The 23,161-nt window shown below is 35.0% G+C and overlaps 1 protein-coding gene and 1 long non-coding RNA gene across 22 annotated transcripts in view; both read right to left on the bottom strand.

Moving 5' to 3' along the window:
- The window catches only part of Dennd1a (DENN domain containing 1A), a 462,364-nt gene that overhangs the window by 417,616 nt on the left and 21,587 nt on the right, over window positions 1–23,161 (bottom strand). The gene's annotated exons all lie outside the window — the stretch shown is intronic.
- LOC125619654 lies at window positions 19,732–23,140 on the bottom strand. The gene is made up of 2 exons (XR_007351188.1): window positions 22,336–23,140; window positions 19,732–22,300 (listed from the first exon to the last, which is right to left on the bottom strand). It is a non-coding gene; the product is annotated as an uncharacterized LOC125619654 (long non-coding RNA).

Below are 23,161 nucleotides of genomic sequence, written 5' to 3'. Positions count from 1 at the left end.
GGGGGGGGTACCAGGGATTGAACTCAGGGGCACTTGACCATTGAGTCACATCCTCAGCCCTATTTTGAATTTTATTTAGGGACAGGGTCTTACTGAGTTGCTTAGAGTCTTGCTTTTGCTGAGGCTGGCTTTGAACTCATGATCCTCCTGCCTCAACCTCTCAAGCCTCTAGGATTACAGGCATGGGCCACTGTACCCAGCTGAATACTATAACTGTTAACGAAAGTGAGTGATAATTAAAAGATGTCTAACAAAGAAAACCACAAGCTCTTATAACTTAACTGAAGAATTCTTTCAATCTTTTAAGGAAAAAAGTTTTTTTCCTTAAATACCAATCTTACACAAAATATTTCAGAAAATAAAGAGGAAACACTTTTTAGATTTATTGTATGAGGCCAACAAAGCCCCCATATCAAAATCTGAAAAAGGACAATGTAAGAAAGAAATGTTTGGGGCTATCTCCCTGATTTACATTGATGTAAAAACTCTGAACAAAATTTTAGCAAAAGAAATCCAAGAATATATTAAGAGGATAATATATTACAGTGGAGTTTATACAATCAATTTATTCCAATAATATAAAAATGGTATAAGTATTTAATGCCATTCACCACATCAACTGAAAAAAATTAGAAAAATCAATCATATGATTATCTCAAGAGGAAAAACATGTATTAAATTCAACTTAACTTTCGTGATATAACAAACTAGGAACACAAAGGCAAATATCTGATAATGGATACTTATTTTTAAATAACTATGCCTCCCCTGAATAAAATAAATAATACTCATACAATGAGACTGCCTATCAATAAAAGAAAAAGTTCTACGTGTAGAAATATAGGTGATTCTCAAAAAAATTGAGATATATATATGTGTGTGTGTATATATATATATATATATATAATAGAGAGAGAGAGAGAGAGAGAGAGAGAGAGAGAGAGCCAGAACCAAAAGGATATATTATAGAATCTGCTTTATATAAAGTTTCAGAGAGCAAAATTAATGTATGATTATTTGGAGGTTTGGAAAAAACTGGAAAAGAATATAGAAAGTTGATCTATATTTTGATTGGGGTGTTAACTACAGACATACATCTTTCAAAATTCAAACTGTGTGCTTAAGATCTATTCAATTTACTGTAAGCGAGTTATGATCAAAGAACTCAATATTTAAAAAACTATAGACAAATCATACTGAAAGTTGAAATGCTGAAAGTTTTCCCTCCAAAAGAGAGGAAAAGGTAGGAATTTCATCATTAGTCCCATTCAACATTATATTGCTAGTCCTATCCAATGTAGTAAGAACAAGAAAGGAAGATACAAGAATTAAAATAAAACTTAACTTGCAGACATGACTGTATATATATAAATCCAGAAGTCTACAGATAAATTATGAGAATCAATGTTCAGCAAAATTGTTAAATACAAAAATCAAATTTCAAAATTTGTTTCAACGTATTCATTCAGAAATATTTAGAAAACTATAAAATACCAACCACAATCACAGAGACCTCCTTTAAGTTAGTAAGCTTAATGAAAATAAATACGACTTATACAGAGACACTTAAAGTAATTGAAAGAAATGGCAAAAGACCTAAATTAAATCAAGGGACATGTCATGTATGTGAAAATTAATATATAAATAAAAGAATCTTTCCATATTTATGGCAACTCAGTGATACTGCAATCAAAATCCTAGCATGTTTTAAGGAAATTAATAACCCAATTCAAAAATTACATTAAATTACGAGGCCTAACAATACAAAGAAAAAACTTTTAACAAAATAGGACTTAGTATACTAGATATTAGAACTTGTTTTATAAAGCTTGGTATTTCAGTTGGTATTGGTACAAGGATAGATAAACAAATTAAGGCAGGACCAACACATGCATTGACACTTGATTAATGCAAAGTAGCACTGCAAAAAAGTACAGAAAAGATGATCTTTTTAATAAATAGTGCTGCTTCTATTGAAGAACTTTATGGTAAGACAGTCATAATAAGCCCTATACCTTACACATCACAACAACAAAAAAATCAATTTCAGGTGCATTGTAGAGCTGCGTAAGAAAGTCAAAATTAAACTTCAGAATAAAGATAAATAGGAGAAAATCTTTAAGAATAGGGAAAAGTTTTTTAAAATAGAATACAAAAAGCACTATCCATAAATCAAATATTAATAAATTAAACTACATGAAAAATAAAAATTTACGTTCAGAAAAAGCCACCACATTCAGAAATATTCACTGCAACATTATTTCTAAAGCCAAAATAAGAAATCAACCTAAGGGGCTGGAGTTGTAGCTCAGTGATAGAGCTAGCATGCGTGAGGTACTAGGTTCCACCACATAAATAACATAAAGGTCCATTGACAGATTATATTAATATAAAATCAGACTCACATATATATTTACAATGCATTAACTGAAATAATAATAAAAGAGAGATTATTAGAATAGAGCAAGTGGATCACAGGGAAGGAGAAAGAGAGAGAGAAGGGGAGGGAGAAGGAAATGAGATTAAGCAAATTATCTGCATGTACACATATGGCATAATGAATCCCATTATTATGTGTATTTACAATGCACCAAAAAAAATTTAAAAAAGAAAAATAATTATGTTAAAAGACTTTCAATTTCATTAGTAATCAAGAAAATGCAAATTAAAATCAAAATGAAATATACTACACAGTCACCTGAGTAGCTAAAATGGAGACATTTTATTGCCAGGTATCAAACCTATGGCCTCAGCCATGCTAGGAAAGCAATCTACCACTCAGCAATAACCCCAGCCCTGAAAATCCTTTTTTTTTTTTTAATGTTGTATATGGATACAATGCCTTTATTTATTTTTATGTGATGCTAAGAATAGAAACCAGTGCCACACATGTGCTAGCCAAGTGTTCTATCACTGAACCAATCCCTGAAAATACTTTTATTTATTTATTTGTTTGTTTGTTTGTTTGTTTTGGTTGTAGATGGGCACAATATCTTTATTTATTTTTTATGTGGTGCTGGGGATCGAACCCAGTGCCTCACGCATGCCTAGGCAAGCACTCTACCATAGAGCCACAAAACACTTTAATACTGAAAATACTTTTAATATTGTATTGGTGAGAATATGAAACAAGAGGAATCACATACAGCCAATGGGGATGCTAATTGAGCCAACATTGGAAAAATACTTACAATTTTACCTAAAATCATATATATATACACACACACACACACACACACACACACACAGACATATTATGACTCAGCAACTTCACTCTTAATTATATACCTAGCTGAAACAGAAGTACAAAAACACAAGATATATTCATAATGTCATAGCTACATTACTGGAAATAGCTAAAACCAAGAGGGAAACATAAATGTCTACAAATAGCAGAATGGATCAACTGCAGAATAGTCCTATGATGGGATATTATACAGCAATGAAAATGAGCACACCATAGGTAAACACTACAGAGACAATCCCACAAATATAATGTTAAACAAAAGAAACCAAGTAAAAAATTAAATGAAATCTCCACTCTTAATAACCTCATTTATATAACTCCATTTACATATGTTCAAAAACAGGCAAAAATGGTCGATGCTATTGCAGTTAAGATGATGGCTGTCTTTAGTGAGAATTGAGGGGAGGAAGGGCCTGTGAGGAAAACTTGTTTAACAAGATGCTTAGCATTGTCCTATTTCTTGGCCTGGGTAGGATTCTGTGGATGTTAACTTTGTGATGTCATAAAGCTGTTAACTTTTATTTCTGCATTTTCTTGTCTGTTCCTATTCTTATGTTGTAAAAAAGTTTTTCTAAAATAAAAACAAAAATGATTAGCTGGAAAAAAACATAGAGCAGTACATGTTTTGGCAGCCAATTTTCCTCTCCATCAATTTGGGAGCAAGGTGAAATTTCCTTTAATGATCAAATGAAGACACTGCTAATTCCTAATCACCAGGACATACTCTGAGTTTAAAAGGCATAATATATGGTTTTCAGAAATGGGTTAGCAGAATATGTCATCCCGAAGCTTCGAAAACAGTGAATATTATTCATATCCTCCATGTTTAACTATTTAACCAGAACACAAAAATTAGTCCATTGTAATTTTCTATGCCTAAATTTTCAAGTATGCTTATAAAAGAATTGACCTTTCAGACTTTAAGATCATTTGAAATGCCAGGCACAGAGGCGCACACATGTAATCCCAGAGGCTTGGGAGGCTGAGACAGGAGAATCGCGAGTTCGAAGCCAGCCTCAGCAACTGCGAGGCACTAAGTAACTCAGTTAGACCCTGTCTCTAAATGAAATACAAAATAGGGCTAGGGATGTGGCTCAATGGTCAAGTACCCCTGAGTTCAATCCTCACTACCAAAAAAAAAAGGATCATTTGAATTAACAACCCACAACAATGGTTCTTAAAATAACACTCAAGCAGAGCACAGCTGTTTTATCACTACTGTTAAAAGAATAAGCACTTGATTTTTATACCCTTGACACAAATTGAGATATTTAAAGATCCTTTGCCAAGAGAAAAATAGATTAAAGGACTTATCTCCTCCAAAATTTAGCAAGTACCAAAAGAAGTTAATTTATTCAACACATAAGGATCTTAACAGAGTAATAAAGTGGTCATTGTTTACTGAGTTTTACCATGTACTGGGCACTTGCTAAATGTTAAGAAACTTGACTTTATCCCTACAACAACATTCTGAGGAAGATAGGATTATTTTCCTCATTTTACAGATGAAAAATTTGAGGCATACAAAGTCAAATAATTTACACAATTCACACAATAAGTGACAGAGGAAGCATTCAATCAGTTATGTAGTGTGAAAGATCAGTTTTCTATATATACTTTATATTTTTGTCTTTTATCTTAAAATTTATAACCTAAGAACCATAAACTGCAGAGAACATGCACATATATGTACATTTATATACAGAGATGAGGATTTTTAAAACCCAGAACTGCACACCACAAGCCCCCTGTGTAGCACTGCACCAGAGCAGAGCTTAGGTTTGCTCGAGAAACAAAACGGACTTCTCAATGATAGCCGAGCAAGCCAAAGCACTGCATATAGTAAGTCCACAAAGCATTAACTGGATTAATTAGCAAGGGATTTGAGAAGCAGCTTGGAGCTAGGAAACCAAAACACTAAATTGTTTAAATACTTTGGCAAAAGATCAAGGTTTCTAGGCAGCACTGGGTCTCCTTCCATCCTTTTCATTCCATGCTTTAACACATTTAACCTGTCTGAGGTACTTTTTCATGAGATATGAATGACATTGTCAAAATACCAAAAAGAAAAGAGAATTTAAAAAAAAAAATACTGCAAGCTGTTAGCAATTCTGCCAACATGTGAAAGCCCAGGCAACATTAATTACAAATCAATTGCTTAGGACATAAACGGTTCTTATCACTGGTAAACTCTCCCTCTAAAATAACTTGCTTTTCAGAGGAAAAAAAAATGTCTGCTATTATACTTGGCGAACTAATCAGGACAAAGGAACAAAATAAAACAGGAGAAAATGCACCAAACAACAAATGTGAAAAAGGAATCCTAGCTAGATGAACGCCTGGAATGCTTCAGGCACAGCACTACCATTTAGAAATAATGAAGAGGAAGTGGTCAGGGCAGGAACACTTGCTGAATGGATTTCTGGTTTCCAGGAAGTAAAAATTTTTACAACGCAACTGATTTTTCACAAACACATAAAACAGCAAAATGATAAAAGAAAGCTTCAACTATACAATCAGAAGGCAGGGCCGGGGTGGGGGGATCTGTTGTAGCTCTAGTGGTGAAGGTAGTTCTACCATGGCAAAGCACGCTTGTCACAGCCCACCCCCACCACCACCACACACATATACCCAAGGATAAATTCAAAAACTAAAGGGGAAAATGGAACCCTTGTACATGCATGAATGGTGGTACTGTAAATTAGTAGAGCCATTGTGGAGAACAGAATGGAAGTTCCTCAAAAAACTAAAAATAGAATTACCTGTGATCTAGCAATTCCACTTTTGATTATGAGCCAAATGGAACTGAACTTTGGGTGTTGACAAGGTATCTGTACTCTCATGTTCACTGCAGCATTACTCAAAATAGCCTAGTATAAAAGCAACCAAAGTGCCCATCAATGAATGAATAGGATTTTTTTTTTCCCCTAAAGAGTCATATGTACACAGTGGAATACTATTCAGCCTTTAAAAAAGGAGGCAGGTGGATTCTGTCACAACAACATGAATGAACCTTGAGAACAGTGTGCTAGATGAAATAAGTCAGGCACAGTGAGACAAATGATCTTACTCATGTGAATTTGACTGTTTTAGATTCCACATATAATTGTAGTTACAAGAGGCTGGTAGGGGAATGACCAGGAAAGAGGAAGTGTTGATCAAAAGATACAAGGTTTCAGTAAGACAGGAGGAATAAATTCTAGTAATCTACTGTACAGAAAGTGACTATACTTAATATGTATTTCAAAACACCTAAACTTGGCTCAATGGCACACATCTGTAATCCCAGCAGCTTGGGATGCTGAGGCAGGAGGATTGCAAGTTCAAAGTCAGCCTTGGCAATCCAATTTGATGAGGCCTTAAAGCAATTTAGACAGAACCTGCTTAAGCAACCCTGGGTTCAATCCGTGGTTCCATAACAAAAAACAAAAAGCCCACCTCAAAGAGAGAATTTTTAAAGCTCTGATCAAAAAGTATTGATAAACATTTGAGGTGATGAATGTGGTAATTAGCCTGAATCGATCATTCCACCACATATACATATATGGAAACACCACATTGCACACATCAGTATATACAATTACAGTCAAGTAAAATTTAAAAATCAAAGGCCCCTTCCAGAAGTCTAGTTAACCAAGACCCTGTCCACAAACTTCTAATTGCCCTCATATCTTACCATGAAAATCTTTGAATTTTCCTCTCATTATCGACAAAAGTTTAGAGAAAATCTAAGTACCATTCTACAGCAAAGATTTTCAAAATGCCACACAACACAATATTCCTCCTAAACACTTCTTTCCAATGAAGTGAAAAAATATGTGGAAAAGAATCACTCATTTGCTATCAAAATACACTCTGATTTCCTTTAGCTCCACTGGGTTTCTGTGAATGTAGGGCATAAAAGTGAGTAGAACTTCCTCTGTGACCTTGGCAAAAACAATGTGGTTAGGGTAGTTTTTGTGACCTTCATCAATGAAATAAGAAATGTGCTCTATCTTGCAGAGTTATGAGTATTAAAGATGCTATGTGTAAAGTATCCAGCAAGATGTTTGATACACAGTAGGTGTTCAGCAGTTACTATTATTTCTCGCTGCATCTGGACACGTGATATCGTTAAGTTTCAAGTATAGCACAAATTTTTTCCTGAACCAAAGATTTAATGACAACTTCATAAACAAGTTATTTCCTGATTACAGTAAGGTACTATATGTTGATCTTAAACAAAATTTATATCACTAATTCTATGGCACTGTGTTTCCAAAGCATTCATATCACTCTCACATTGATGGTGCACCTTCACAAAATAACTAGGAAAGACTAATTGGCAATAAGGTTCCTGGGTTCACTAATGAATTAACAAGTCTAAAGGAAATGAGGAAGTGAACAGATTATGGGTGTTTCGTTCACTAGACTTGGCTGCCTATAAAAGAAAAAAGTATGTAAGTTTACTTTTTCAAATAAAAGTATAGAGGAAGTATGGTTAAAAAGAAAAAAGTGCTAGCATAGTTTTAAAAATTATTAAAGAGGGGCTGGGGTTGTGGCTCAGTGGTAGCACCCTTGCCTAGCATGCATGAGGCACTGTCTTCAATTCTCAGCACCACATACAAATAAATAAAATAAAGGTCCATCAACAACTAAAAAATATTTTTTTAAAAAATTATTAAAGAGAATACTTAATATCAAAAGATAAGTAGCAAAAAGGTGATTAGGTAAATGTATTACAGTCTAACTTTTTAATATCTTATATGTCCTCATTTTTATTGGTGCATTATAGATGTATATATTGATGGGATTTATTGTTATGCATATAATATAACAATATAATTTGGCCAATATCACTGCCCAGCATTTCCCCCTTCCCTCCTCTCCATTTCCCACTCCTTGGTCCTTTTTCCTCTACTAATCTCCCTTTGATTTTTAAGAGATCCACCCTCATCTTTATTTTCCTTTTTCCTCTCTAGCTTCCACATATGAGAGAAAACATACAACCCTTAACCTTCTGAGTTTGATTTATTTCACTTAACATGATGGTCTCATTCATTTTCCTCCAAAATGGCTTTCTTTATGGTTGAATAAAACTCCATTTTGTGTGTGTGTGTGTGTGTGTGTGTGTGTATACACACCATATTTTCTTTATCCATTCATCCGCTGATGGATACCCATGCTGGTTCCATAGTTTGGCTATTGTGATTGTGCTGCTATAAACACAGGTGTGCATGTATCACTGTAGCAAATGACTTTAATTCTTCAGAGTAAATATCGAGAGGTGGTATGGCTGGGTCATATGGTGGTTCCACATCTAGTCATTTGAGGAACTTCGATACTGATTTCCATCACAGTTATACTAATTTACAGTCCCACCAACAGTGTAAAAGTATTCCTTTTCTCTACATCTTCTCCAGCATTTATTATTATTATTTGTATTCTCAATAACTGCCATTTTGACTGATGTGAAATCTCAGTGTAGTTTTGACTTGCATTTCCCTAATTGCTAATGATATAGAACATTTTTTCATGTATTTATCGGCCACTTGTATTTCTTCTTTTGAGAAGTGTCTGTTTAGTTCATTTGCCCATTTATTAATTAGGTTATTTGATTTTTTGGTGTAAAGTATTTTGAGCTCTTTATATATTCTAGATATTAATCCTCTGTCAGAAGAGTAGCTAGCAAAAGATTTTTTCTCCCATTCTGTGTGTTTTCACATTTTGTTTCCTTTGCTGTGCTACTACTGTTATTTCTAGACATACATGATAAAGTTTAATTTAAAAATTAGGCAAATTAAGAGATTAATAGGACAATTATAACAACACACTGTAAAAGTTATGTAAATATGGTCTCCTTCTCTTGAAAGAGTGACAAATATTAATATTTTGGGACTAGCTGACTGTGGATAACTGAAACCATAGAAAGTAAAACCACATATAAGTGCAAGTACACACAAGAAAAATGATGATGGTGGTGGCTGGAGGCAATGGTGCACACCTGAATCCCAGCAATTTAGGAATCTGAGGCAGGAGGATCAAAAGTTCAAGGCCAGCTTCCAAAACTTAAGGCACCATGTCTCAAAAGGAGAAAAAAAAAAAAGCTGGTGGTGCATGCTTATAATCCCAGCAGCTTGGGAGACTGAGGCAGGAGGATTGCAAGTTCAAAGTCAGACTCAGCAACTTAGTGAGACCCTGTCTCAAAATAAAAAATAAGAATGTACTGGGGATGTAGCTCATGGTTAAGCACCCTGGGGTTCAATCCCTGGTACCAAAAAAAAAAAAAAAAGGAAGAAAGAAAAATGATGATGATGATATTGAGTAGTTATAGATTCTACTAGTATTGTAACTACTCAATATCATCATCATCATTTTTCAAATTTAATTATTTTTTCAGTACTGAAGATTAATCATAAGGGGTCATACATGCTATATAAGTGTTCTACCACTTCCTTAAACTGCATTAAATATTTTTGCCAATCATTCAATATTTTTGCCAATTATTACCTGGAAAGAAACCCCAACTAAGAAAATTTCTTTTTCTTTCTAAACGCTATTTCCTTGCATAGTTGCAAGTAGGATATAATTACAAATTTAGACCCTTGAGAGATCCAGCCTCGGAAATCTCACATACCTATAATCTCAGCAACCCAGAAGGCTGAAGCAGGAGGATCCCAGGTTCCAAGCCAGCCTCAGCAACTTATCGAGGCCCTAAGCAACCTAGCAAGGCCCTGTCTCAAAGCTTAAAAAATAATAAAAAGGACTGGGGATGTAGCTTGGTGGTTAAACATCCCTGGTTCAATCCCTAGTACCAAAAAAAAAAAAAAAAAAGGAAACCACATTTCAAGATAAAATCATTCCAACTACCCTCAAGAGCATCATCCAAACCCTCCCACTTCCCCACTCCATCAGTTTGCAAATATTATAGGTGGTTGGCATACATTTTAATTTATAGGTAAGTCCTTAACATATCAATTTTTTTATAAAAATCTGTTTTATTTATATTATTATGACCATAGCACCTGGGTGACCAGCTAAGCCACATGCTGGGCTCAAACTTGGGAACACAGAAAGTGTCTGCTACTGGTGGGAAACCAAGCTTGAAAAATCATATAGACTACTTTGAACCCTTACTAAGATAAGTAGTTAACAAAGAAAGCCAGTGGAGAACAAAAGAACAAGCAAAGCCAGGATGAAAGAGATGGATTCACCCTAGCCAATGATGTTCCAGCTGCATTTTGCTTCCTATCCTTCACTGTACAACAGATCTCTCCACCTCCAACCCTACCTTCTTAAGCTTGTATTAGTGAAATTTCATTCACTGCATTCAAAATAGCCATAGAAGGACACCATTGCCTGGTACACAGAAGGGATGCAAATAAACAATTAAAGAAAAAAAAAACAGAAATATAAACCTCATAAAATTCCTGATGTTAAATGGACATTCCTATAGTTACAGTTCCCTCAACAGACAGATCAAATTTCCCTTAATCCACTTATCAAGTAATTGTTGAAGAAATAAATAGGATCTGATACATGACACTTTATTCTAATTTATCATCTAATAATAATTAAAGCATTCAAAGCTTACAATGAAAGCACAGTTCTGCAGTTCATATTGTTCCTTTAAATCAAATAATTTAGAATCCTGTGAAGAATTCCACTTACAGTATATTCCCTCATTCTTGTGCAAATACAATCTGTCTATCAACATATTAGCATTTCAATCACTCTTGCTTTTTTCATAACTAGGAGAAGCAGTCTTCATTTATTCCTATTGAGCATCTACCACCTCTGAATTATTTCTGAGGCTAGGTGGTAAAATAGAATTTAAATCCAAGTAAATGAGAAACTGAAACTATTTTCAAAACTAAATGCAGGACTTTGGTTCCAGTTACATACTTCCAAATACTAAAATTATGCTCTTCAATGGTTAATTTACTTTAAGCTGAAATAACTTCCTCTGAATTAAGTTGCTGTAATAGTTGGTAATGGAAAACCACCCCATGTTTCAAGGGTTGTTTCCCCCACCCCCGCCTTTCTATTTATTTATTTATTTTTAAGAATCCTGGATCAATTTATATTACTGGAGTAAATACATCCACTACTCAAAAAAAAAAAAAAAAAAAATTTTTTTCCCTAAGTCTCCTTTAAGCATTTGTTTCAGGCACTGACCATAAATGGTGTAATTTGCCCTGGACATCATTAAAATGTAAAGTTAATGAGGATTCAGCTGAAAACAGAAGGAATGTAACCTATTTTCAGGCAAAAGTTCTAACACAGCAATCAGAAGAAAAAGCTCTTTGATGTTTCTTTGTCTCTTCTCATTAAATTTTTTTTGTCTCAAAAAAAAAAAAAACTAACTAAAAAAAAAAAAAAGGCACCAAAGTTTAAACATGATAATTATAACAGAACTCCAATGAGGTCGTTAGAATTTCTTTTATGAGAAAAACAAGAATCAGTCATATATACATGGGGATAACACCATATACCTGGCAGAACTCTTATAAGGCTTAGATATTAGAAGCAAAGTGTGTAGCGGAATAGTTGACACATAGAAGGTACTCAATGATGTTCTTTTTTTTGTACTTCTCTGGTCCTCAGGGATCTAGTACAGTGCTGATACAAAAATAGTACTCAAAGAGTAGCCATTATTATTATCACATATGATGCATTCATTTTTCCTATTGAAAAATTCACTATATTAACCCTAACCTTCTTTCCGAGATTTATGCAAGATTCAGCACCTCCTGTCACTAGGCAGGTGGAGCATTATCCAAATAACCAGTATGGAGTAAACAGTCCCGAGTGACATTTTATCATGTGAAGTGTCTGCACAGGTATAAATATTATATCCTCTCCAGTTTTATTGCCTCATTTTACAATTATACTACTAAAGAGCAAAATAGTATGCAGAATGTTAAGTGGCATTCTGCTGCTTGGAATTTCTTCCCAAGGCTCCATTCAGAATAACAAATGTGGGAGCTATTTCATCTCTGCTCCATTGTGAAGAAAGTCATCACCTTTACTTGAATATATGCAAGGATTTGCCTTTCTGCAACCCAGTTTGTGCCAAATGAAATCTTAAACCAAATGTGATAATTACCCAGAAGGTGTCATTTAGAAAGTATTATGGTGCTTTCCACAGAGACTTTACCCTACACTTGTTATTGTTATACCAATTCCATAATCCTAGTAAACAAAGCCTCATCAGCAGTAAGATGATCTACCCTTAAATGCCATAAGAATTAAGAATTTCTCTTCAACCAAACAAAAAAATTGTAAATTCAATGAATTAATCAGATTAAATGTTAAAAGATCATCATAATAAAAGTTTCTCCGGCAATTTTCATTTTAAAGGTATTTGCAAATAAATGATCTCATTTTCACTGCTTCATTCTTTCCATAAATATTTATTATATCTTCTTAGTACTGAGCACTGGTCATATGGAGGTAAAAGAAATAGTAAGAGACCCCTACCTTCCCAGAGTTTAAGGTCCAGTAGAGAAGTTCAGGCAAACTAGTAAGCACACAAGTAACTTAAATATAGGCTACTGTAAGAGCTAACAAGGGCAAGCAGTATATGAGAAACGTTATACTTAGGGGATCAGACAAGATTTCCCTGGAGATGTAATTTCTGAGATGAGATCTGAAAGAATAGGAAAACTAGTAAAGTGAGAATAATGTAGAGGATGATAGTTGAGATGGGAAGAAACACCTAGGGGTTTTATTTGGGGTTTGTTTGTTTTCACAGTACAGGGGATTTAACCCAGGGGTGCTCTACCACTGAACCACATCCTAAACCCTTTATTTTAATACAAGGTCTTGTTAAGTAGCCCAGGCTGGTCTCAAACTTGTGATCCTTCTGCCCCAACCTCCCCAGTCACACGGACTACAGGTATGCACCTTGGGCCCAGCAGAAATACACAGTTTTTAAATATATTAGGGTAAATCAATCAAATTTTTTTCTGACACACTGAATATGGAGGATTAACAGGAAGGCAAGTGACCAGGAAGAAGGCACTGGATTTTTTAAAACTGTAAGGTACAGTGGAAGGGGACCAAATTTTTATTAAGGTTAATGGGCATAGATATTTCAAATTTTTATTAAGGTTAATGGCTCATATCACATGTATTTATTCAATATATAATTCCTAAAAAACAATTTGTATCCAGTCCCATACTCCTCATTAAAAAAAAGGAGATGAACAAAATGCTGACTGCCCTTTTATTTTTGTTTTTTGCTTGTTTGTTGTTTTGAGGTACTGAGGACTGAATCCAGTGGCACTCTATCACTGAACTACATCCCCTGCCCTTTTTATTTTGTATTTTGAGACAGGGTCCCAATACACTGAGGCTGGTCCTGCATTCCTTCTGCCTTAGCCACTCAAATAGCTGGGATTGCAGAAGTGTACCACAACTGTCCCTGAGCTGCCCTTTTAAAACACAGGCACAATGACAGAAGTGTAGAAGTGCACTGGAATTCAAAGAAAAAAGAAACACTCTGCTTGGACAATCAGGGAAGAATACTTGAAGAAAATTATCTTGAAGATAAATGACAATTCCTCAAATGCATCAAGAGAAAAGGTATTTCAGACAAAGAACTAGTATCTGAAAATAGCAGTTGGTTCACACAGTAGCTATAGCTACAAAGTGTATGAGTGAGATATAAAAGAAACCATGAGGATCAAATTTACATAAATAAAAAGGATTTTAAGAAAAGTCCATGAACAAAAGTAATGCAACAAATTAGATAAATTAAATGAACGAATTCTTAGAAAACTACAAACCACCAAAACTGTCTCAAGAAGTAGAAATCTGAACGGACTTGCAATAAATAAAGAGATTTAATTACTAATTTTAAAACTTTCCACAAAAAACAAAAGACTACATTGGTGAATTCCACCAAACATTAAAAGAATTAGTACCAATTCTTCATAAATTCTTTCAAAAAGCAGAATAAAAAATTTTCCCAACTAATTCTGAAGCCAATATTAAACTGATACTAAAAGCAAACTAACATATCACAAGAAAATACAGAAATAAAGAAATCCTCAACAACCACATTCACAAAACAAATCTAGCAAATAATAAAAAGGATTGTACACCATGCCCCTGTAAGATTTATCCTAAGAAGCCAGGTGTTATAGTGCATGCCTATAATCCCAGCTACACAGGAGGCTGAGACAGGTGTATCAAAAGTTGGAGGCCAGCCACAGCAACATAGTGTGAGGTCCTAACTCAGAGGAAAAACAATTAAAAAGGCCTGGGGATACAGCTCTGTGGTAGAGCACCCATGAGTTCAATCCCAGGTACCCCCCAAAAAATTGTCCTAAGAATGCCAAGTTGATTTAACACTCCAAAATTAAGATCGAAATAATAAACCATATCATGAGAATGAACAAAATCACATGATCACAAACACAGAAAAGGCATTTGACAAAGTCCAAACTCCTTTCATGATAAAAAGCACTGACTTAGGAACAGAAAGGAATTTCATCAATAAAAGGCATTTACAAATATGTATAGCTATACATATTTATTCTTTCACCATGCTTGATGGTGAAAGAATAAAAGATTCTCTTTAAGATGAATAAGAAGGCAAAAACACTGGGGATGGGGTTGTGGCTCAGCGGTAGAGTGCTCGCCTAGCATGCATGGGGCACTGGGTTTGATCCTCAACACCACATACATGTAAAATAAAGATATTGTGTCCACCTAAAACTAAAAAGTGAATATTAAAAAAAAAAGAAGGCAAAAACATTTATTCCTGTCACATCTACTCAACACTACACTGGAGGTTCTAGCCAGGATAATTAGGCAAGAAAAAGAGATAAAAGTCACTCAGAATGGTAAGGAAGAAGTAAAACTATCTCTATTTGTATCTCTATTTCTTTATACATAATCTTGAATAACAGAAATTCTAAGAGTGTCACTTAAAAACTATTAAAACTACTAAGCTAGTTCAGCACAATTACAAAATAAAAGATCAATTTAAAAAACTATATTTCCATACACTACCAATTAACAATACTAAAAAGAAAGATTTTAACTGTGATTAAAATAACATCAAAATGAATAAGATAAATGTAAAATAAATTTAACAAGAAAATTGCAAAACTTATACCCTGAAAACTATAAAAATATTACAGGGGAAAAAATAAACATCACATAAACAAATGGAAAGACATCCCATGTTAATGGATTGGAAGGCTTAATATTAAGATGGCAATGCTCCCCAAGGGATCTACACAACCAATTATCCCTATCAAAATCCCAGCCAACTTCTTAGAAGAAACTGACAAATTAAAAAATTCACATGGAAAGAGTCAAATAAGCTTGAAAACAACAAAATTCATATACTCAATTCCAAATAACTACAAAGCTACAGTAATCAAGACTGTGCAGGACTAGTGTAAGGATATGAATAGGGTTCAGAGCCCAGAGAAAAAAATATTGACAATTGTCGATTTTAAATTTCAATTTGGTTTTTAACAAAAGAGCCAAAACAATTCAATGGTGAAAGAATAGCCTTTTCAACAAATGGTTCTAGGACAACTGGATATCCACATGCAAAAGAATGAAGTTAGAATCCTTCTTCCCAGCACACACAAAAATCAACTTGAAATGATACTCAAATGTAAAATTTATAAAAATCTTTGGAGAAAATATAGGAGTAAGTTTTCATAACTTTAGGATGAGCAATAGTTTCTTACATACAACACCAAAGCATACAAACAAAAAGATAAATAGGACTTGATTAAAATTTTAAACTTTTGGGCTTCAGATGACACAATTAAGAACAGGAAAAGTTGCAGGCTGGGATTGTAGCTCAGTGGTAGAGCACTTGCCTAGCATGTGTCAGGCACTGGGTTCAATTCTCAGCACCACATATACATAAATAAAAGATAACGGTATTTTGGAAAAAAAAAAAAAGTAAGGGAAAAGTCAATCTCCAGAATGGAAGAACATATAGCAAACCATTTCTCTGATAAGAGACTTGTATCCAGAATATATAAGGAATGCCTACAATTCAGTAAAGAACTCTTACAACTAGATAAGAAGGTGGGGGAAGGCAGGGGGAGATGCAATCAATAAAATGCAGAAGAGCTGAAAAGGAATTTCTCCAAAGAAGATATACAAATGCTCAATAAGTACATGAAAAGGTGTTCTACACCATTAGCTATTAAGAGATACATGCAAGTCAAAACTCAATGAGATACCGCAACATGTCAACTAGGATGTATATAATAAAAAAAAAAAAAGACAATAGCAAGCAAGCATTGAAAAGATATGGAGAAACTGCAATCCTCATGTATTGGTAGTGGAAATACAAAATGGAACAACTGCTATGGAAAAGTTTGGCAGTTTCTCAAAATCTAAAAACAGAATTATCAAATGATCAAACAATTCCACTCCTAGGTATATACCCCAAGGAACTGAAAGCAGGAACTCAAATAGATTCCAAACAATAAATGACATTTTGTTCACTGCAGCATTGTTTTAGTTAGGTTTGTTGTTATTGTTGTTGTTTGTCACTGAGACCAAAATACCAGTCAAAAACAATTTAGAGGACAGAATGTTTATTTGGCTCACAGTTCCATAGGTTTAGTCTATGGTAGGCCAACCCCATTGCTGTCAGCCAAGTTGCAGAACATCACGGCAGAAGGTCGTGGTAGAGGAGCAAGGTGGTAGAAGAGCAAGGTCGTGGAGGCCAAGAAGCAGAGAGAGGGAAGGGGGAAGAAGCTACATGATCCCTTCCAGGGCATAACCCCATAGACTCAACTCCTACAACCACACCCCACCTGCCTACAGTTACCACCCAGTCTACTTAACTAGGATGGATAGACTGATAAGGTTGCAGTTCTCACAATCCAATCATTTCTACTCTAAACATTCCTGCATTAACATAGGAAATTTTGGGGAACACCTCATATCCAAATCATAACAAGCATTATTCACCATTGCCAAAGGTAGATACAATCCAAGTTTCCACCAGCAGATGTATAGATCAACAACAATCAGTATATTCATACAGTGGATTATTATTTAGCCATAAAAAGAAATGAAGTTCTGATGCTAAATGGTTAAACCTTGAAAACATTAACACAGAAGTGAAATAAACCAGACATGAAAAGACAAATATTCCTGTAATCCCAGCGACTTGGGAGGCTTAGGCAGGTGCCGCAGCACTAAGCCCTGATGAATCCAAATTTAAAAAGTTTACAGTAAAGAGTGTTATTTTAAGTTTATCTTTGGGGAATATATACCCCTTCCCAATTCCCTCTTTTTGCTTTAATAAGTGCATTTTAATAGTTTGATGAGCTCTTTCAACTATGCCTTGTCCCTGTGGATTGTATGGGATTCCTGTTATATGAATAATGCCAAAGATGAGCAAAATTGTTTAAAAGAGGTAGAAGTGTAACCAGGGGCATTATCTGTTTTTAACTGTTTTGGAATGCCCACAGTGGCAAAATTTTGTAAGCAATGAGCTATAATATCTTTAGTTACCAACTTGAACATCACGCCAGCAGATTGGGCTAATATGTGTAAAGCTGTGCTAAATGGAGGACAATACCTGTTATGGAAGGTTGCCAATGAGGAATTTTGCAAGGAGTCGGCTAGGCGAAATGCAGCAGCTGGTTATCCTCAGAGAAANTTAAATTTAGATTCTCGCCCCATGCTAAAACTAAATATTCAAGGACATGAATTTAATGGACTACTGGATACAGGTGCAAACCTTAGCATCATCTCTCGTCAAGAATGGCCAAAACATTGGCCATTACAACAACCCACTCAGGCAGGAGGATTGCGAGTTCAAAGCCAGCCTCAGCAAAAGCGAGGTGCTAAGCAACTCAGTCGCTAAATAAAATACAAAAAATAGATCTGGAGATGATCAACAAGTAATAAAAATATTAAACAAAAACAAGAATGTCCACCTTAAAGACACAGCAGTATATGGAATGAAACTCAGGACAATCCTTATAAATATCCTGAACGCACTGCCCTAAAAACCTGCATTTTAATGGCCTAATAGCACAAAAGCATTGCCTGATATAAGTGAAACTGATTTTTTTTTAATCTTCAAAAGATAATTTTTTTCATTATAAATAACTATCAGTGTTAGGTTATCAAAAGGGCAAGTAGAATTGACTCCCTGGTTATTGGGCAAAAGAACAAGGAAGGAAAAGATATTTCATTTAAAACAAGTTCTAGTTAGCTCACTGTGTTAACTCTTCAACTTTAGGAAAACTTCTTTCTATGAAGGTTTCCAAGAGATTTCTTTTTTCATTGGACTGGAACACTTCTATTAGATTAAGCAACACTTCTTTTAGATAATTATTACAACACACCAAAACGATTCTTCTAAGATGCTGTCATGGAAGAATAATTGTTAAATATATACCATCACCTTTAGATAATCACTGTATTGTCTGAACATATAATTTGCAAGAAAAAAAAAAAGCTTGAGTAAAACAAATTCTAAGCAGTAATAACTGAGGCAGATGAAAGGGCCTACAAATCACTTTTTAATTTGTTACATCATCTTCATTTGAACATGATCATTCTTAACACTTTTCTGCCCACAAATCAACATTCCTGGTCTCTCCTAACAGATGGCAAAAAGAGAACATTGTTCCAACCTTCAGCCAACTTTGCTGCCCAGGAACCAGAGACTGTTCCTGGAATCCAACTGCAACCTTTGTAGAGAACTACCACTGCATATATATTATAGGACCAAGTGACTTAATACTTTGACTCAGATCTTTGAAAAAATAATAATAAAATACAAAACAATGCCACAAAGGGGGGGGGGCGACATAACAAACACCAAGTGAATTGACTTGATTTAATCAACTTAAGAAAATGGTTAACTGTCCAAATGCCTTCTTTTGTCTCTTGGTCAAGCATATACGTTATCCGCTAACTAGACAGCACTGGACACTGTTGTAGCTTATTTGCATGCACAGTGGGAATAAATGCAGTAGAAGAGAAAGAGAAGATAACAAACCAATTCTTAAAATACCCTAACTCTCTTTTTTACCTTGCTAGGAAAAACAAGAAGTCACTGGAGATTCTCCAAAAGTAAATGTAACCGTAGGTAAAACTCTAGCCTAAAAACAATAATTACAACCTCCAGTTCTTTGTAATGGGACTCACAAACCACTTATAATTACATAGCCTTGCTTATTTGGACACATCAAATTCTACTGAATAAGAAATTCTATAAAACAGAAATATTTTACAAATATCTCTTTCTTTAATCAGCTACCTGTTGAACAGAAATATTCTTCAGTGAAGAATTCAAGCAACAAAGTTCCCACTCTCAAGAACAGAAAAGACAGCCAGGCATGGTGGCACATACCTATGATCCCAGCAACTCAGGAGGCTGAGGCAGGAGGATCATGAGTACAAGGTCAGCCTCAGCAACTCAGTGAGGCACTTAGCAACTCAGCAAGACCCTGTCTCTAAATAAAATACAAAAAAGGGCTGGTGATGTGTCTCAGTAGCTAAGCGCCCCTGGGTTCAATCCCCAAATTAAAAAAAAAAAAAAAAAAAAGACGACGATGACGACTAGATAGGACAGTAATAATAAAATATGCAGGGGGCCAAGAGGAAGAGGATTTAACCAAGTGTGTGAGAGGTAGTGGATGAGGGAAGTAAGGGCAGACAGAAACATGGAATGACTAAAAAAAGGTCTTATAAAAGAAGTGGCATCTCGTCTTAGTCTCAGAAGACAACAGAAGTAAACCAGGAAAAAGGAAGAAATGAGGAGAGGAAAAAAAGGATGATACAGAAAGCAGAAAGACCAGGTACTAAGGTATGAAAGCAAAAGAGACTGAAGTGACTCAGCTAGAGCACAAAGTCAAAGAGTGACAAGAGGGTAGAGGAGATGTCAGTCAGGTCATGAAGGACCTTGAGCTCCATGCTAAAAGGCTGAATACTACACTATAGGTAATGGCAGCCAACACCAGGGTTAAGCAGAAGATTGGCATGATAACATGATATTTAACACAAATATCAGTCTGACAGCAGGATAGAAGATGACTTTTAGCTAAGGAAACCAATGAAGTGGCAGTTATTCAAGGAAGAATTAGGAGGGTTAGAACTAAGGCAAAGACAATGAAGTTGAATGTCAAAAGAAAACAAATATAGGAAAGAAATGAGACTTCCTTACTTCTTCCTGACAACTTAATCCTGAAATTAGGACACACATCCACACGTGGTGAGAAACAACCACAGTGCCCCAGAGTTGGGTAAGCAAGCATTCACATAGGAAGATTTGGCAAGACTTGGGAGTCAGTGTGTGAGGTAGATGTCCATGCTGTAAGGGGCAACCTAGCATAAGGCAACAGAATCTGAAAGTGACATAAGTACCCTCACAGGAGAGTGAGTTAGTGTGGGAAATCATAGCCCAAACAGGGAGAACTAAACAGCCATCTATTAAGGACAGTTGCCTAGATAGGGTGTCAGAGTTAAAGCAGTTTAAGAAGAGTATGCATGTTAACAGACAACCTGGTGTGAGATATCAGAGCACTGGAGCAGGATAAGAAGGCTTTTCATGCAGGGGCCCCCTAATAGAGTCAGACCCCAAGCAGGATGAGGTGGGGAACAACTTAGAAGAGGGTAGAAACCATGCATAGGGTATCAAAACCCAAGATAAAGAAGATAAGAATACAGAAGGACCAGCCTAGCATGGTTTTTCAAAACCCAAATTGGATAAGGCATCTTGATAGGAAGGGCAAAGAAGTGAAGAGTATCAGAGCCCACTAAAGGTAAGGAGGCCATCCATGGGGAAGGAATTAATCGAAAAATAACCATTAAGAATAATGGGATTGGGGCTGGGGGTGTGGTTCAGAGGCAAAGCACTTGCCTAGCATGTGAGGCACTGGATTTAATTCTCAGCACCGCATACAAACAAATGAACAAAATAAAGGTCCGTCAATAGCTTAAAAAAAAAAAAAAAAAAAAAAAAACACTAAAAAAGAAGAATAAAAATAGGCTTATTGCTGCTGGAAAAGAAAGTAACAAATATTCAAAGGGAGTAAACTAGAATGAATTTTACAATATTGGTTGAAATTAGATATGAAGGCACACTTTTCCACGTCCAGAAAGAAAAATATAAAGAGATGTAAACATATATATGTCCACATATACAACATATGCTCTCTCGTTCTGTCCACTGAAAAGCCCTAGGAGCAAAAATATCATGATAGAAATAAGCACACCTAGCATCCAGATTTGGGCCTTTAAACTAGATTCTCCATTAAAAGGAATCAGGGTTCCTTAGAGAAATGGCAGATATCAGAGCTAAGGAAAAAGGGAAACAGAACATCTTGTGCCAGAAAGCAAAGAAGTATCTAAAGAATGATGAGGACAGATGAAAAGAACACAAGAGTCCCTTCAAACTGACTCCTACTGATCAAAGCTGGAACAAACTAAATACTATAATTTATTCAAATAATAATTCAAACAATTCAGTAAGTCTTGATTTAAAAAGAAAACGATGAGTCCAAAATCAAATAAACAAATAAAATGAAAGTTTAATGAAGAATTGAGCATTTACATAATTTCAAAGCACTTTTCCCCAAAAAAAACAGTTATTAATTACAAAGGAGTAAATAAAGAATGACTTTTCCATAGAAAGCATGGCATACACTGCCTTAACCAAGTGATCATAGCATTAATGGGACAAATTGAAATTGTATATTATCTGATTCAAGAAGAAATCGAAGTTTCAGAAAACTGAAAGTACAGCTTCTACGATAATCCTGCCAAAGATGCGTACCTTAAATCTAATGACGAGGAAACAAACTCAAAATTTGGGCTTGTAATCTTCAAAGATCAAGGTCATAAAAGTTAAGGGAAGACTAAGAACTGTCAATGACTAAGGGAAACAAAAGAGACATAAAGTTAAATGCAATTTGAAATTGAACTGAATTCTTTGGCTCAAAGAATGTTACTGAAGAGTAGGGGTTGTGGCTCAGTGGTACAGCGCTTGCCTAGCATGTATGAGGCACTTGGTTCGATTCTCAGCACCACATTTAAATAAATAAAGTCCACTGACAACTAAAAAAAATTTTTTAATTTTTTTTAAAGAATACAACTGGTAAATCTCTGAGAAGTAGATGGCAGTACTATGTCCTCATTTTGATGATTGTATTGTGGTTATACAGGAGAATATCTTGAAACTCACCCATTATTTGAGGGTGAGGTCAAGAATGTATTCTCAAGCAAAGGGAAAGTTCTTTGTAGCATAATTAACTTTTCTAGAAGATATTTAAATGTCTTTAAAGCTTGCTAAAAACAAAAAAATATTTGAGTTTAATTAGACATAAGGTGACAGTCTAGGATGACTTTCAGGTTTTTGACACAAGCAAGGAATAGTTTAGGATTAGCTTCTTAGTTTTTTGTTGTCATTTTGTTGTTGTTGTTGTTGTTGTTGTTGTTTCCCTTTTCTGGGAGTAGCCAGTAACCTAGAATTCAATTTGAAGTGCCTGAGGGGCATCCAGGATCAGCTGACAGAGCAATGGATCCAGGTCTAGCAATTAAGGAGTGTAAGCCAAAGATATAGGCTGAGCAACTGTCAATGTGTAAGTGATAGAAGCCAACAGACAACTAAGATCACACCAAGAGAGTTTATACTCTAACACATCCCATAAACAACTTGAGATCACTTTAAAAACTACAAATAAGAATAAAAAAATATACATGTAAACCAAGAAAGTAAGGACAAAAGGAAAATAAAAGAAGGAAAAACAACATTAGGGATAATAGCATATAAAAATACACACAAAAATAATAGCATACTAGAAAAGTCACCTGTAGCTTACAAAACTAGGAGGCAAATATGGCCCTAAGGTTCTAGAGAGCCACCCAAGGAGAATATATATGGCAGTGGAATTTTTTTTTTTTTTTTTTTTTTTCACT

The sequence above is a fragment of the Marmota marmota genome, unplaced genomic scaffold (genome assembly GCF_001458135.2).
Source record: "Marmota marmota marmota unplaced genomic scaffold, marMar, whole genome shotgun sequence".
Taxonomy (NCBI): Eukaryota; Metazoa; Chordata; class Mammalia; order Rodentia; family Sciuridae; genus Marmota; species Marmota marmota.
Note: the sequence above shows the minus strand (reverse complement) of the source record. Positions and strands in the feature narration are given on the sequence as shown.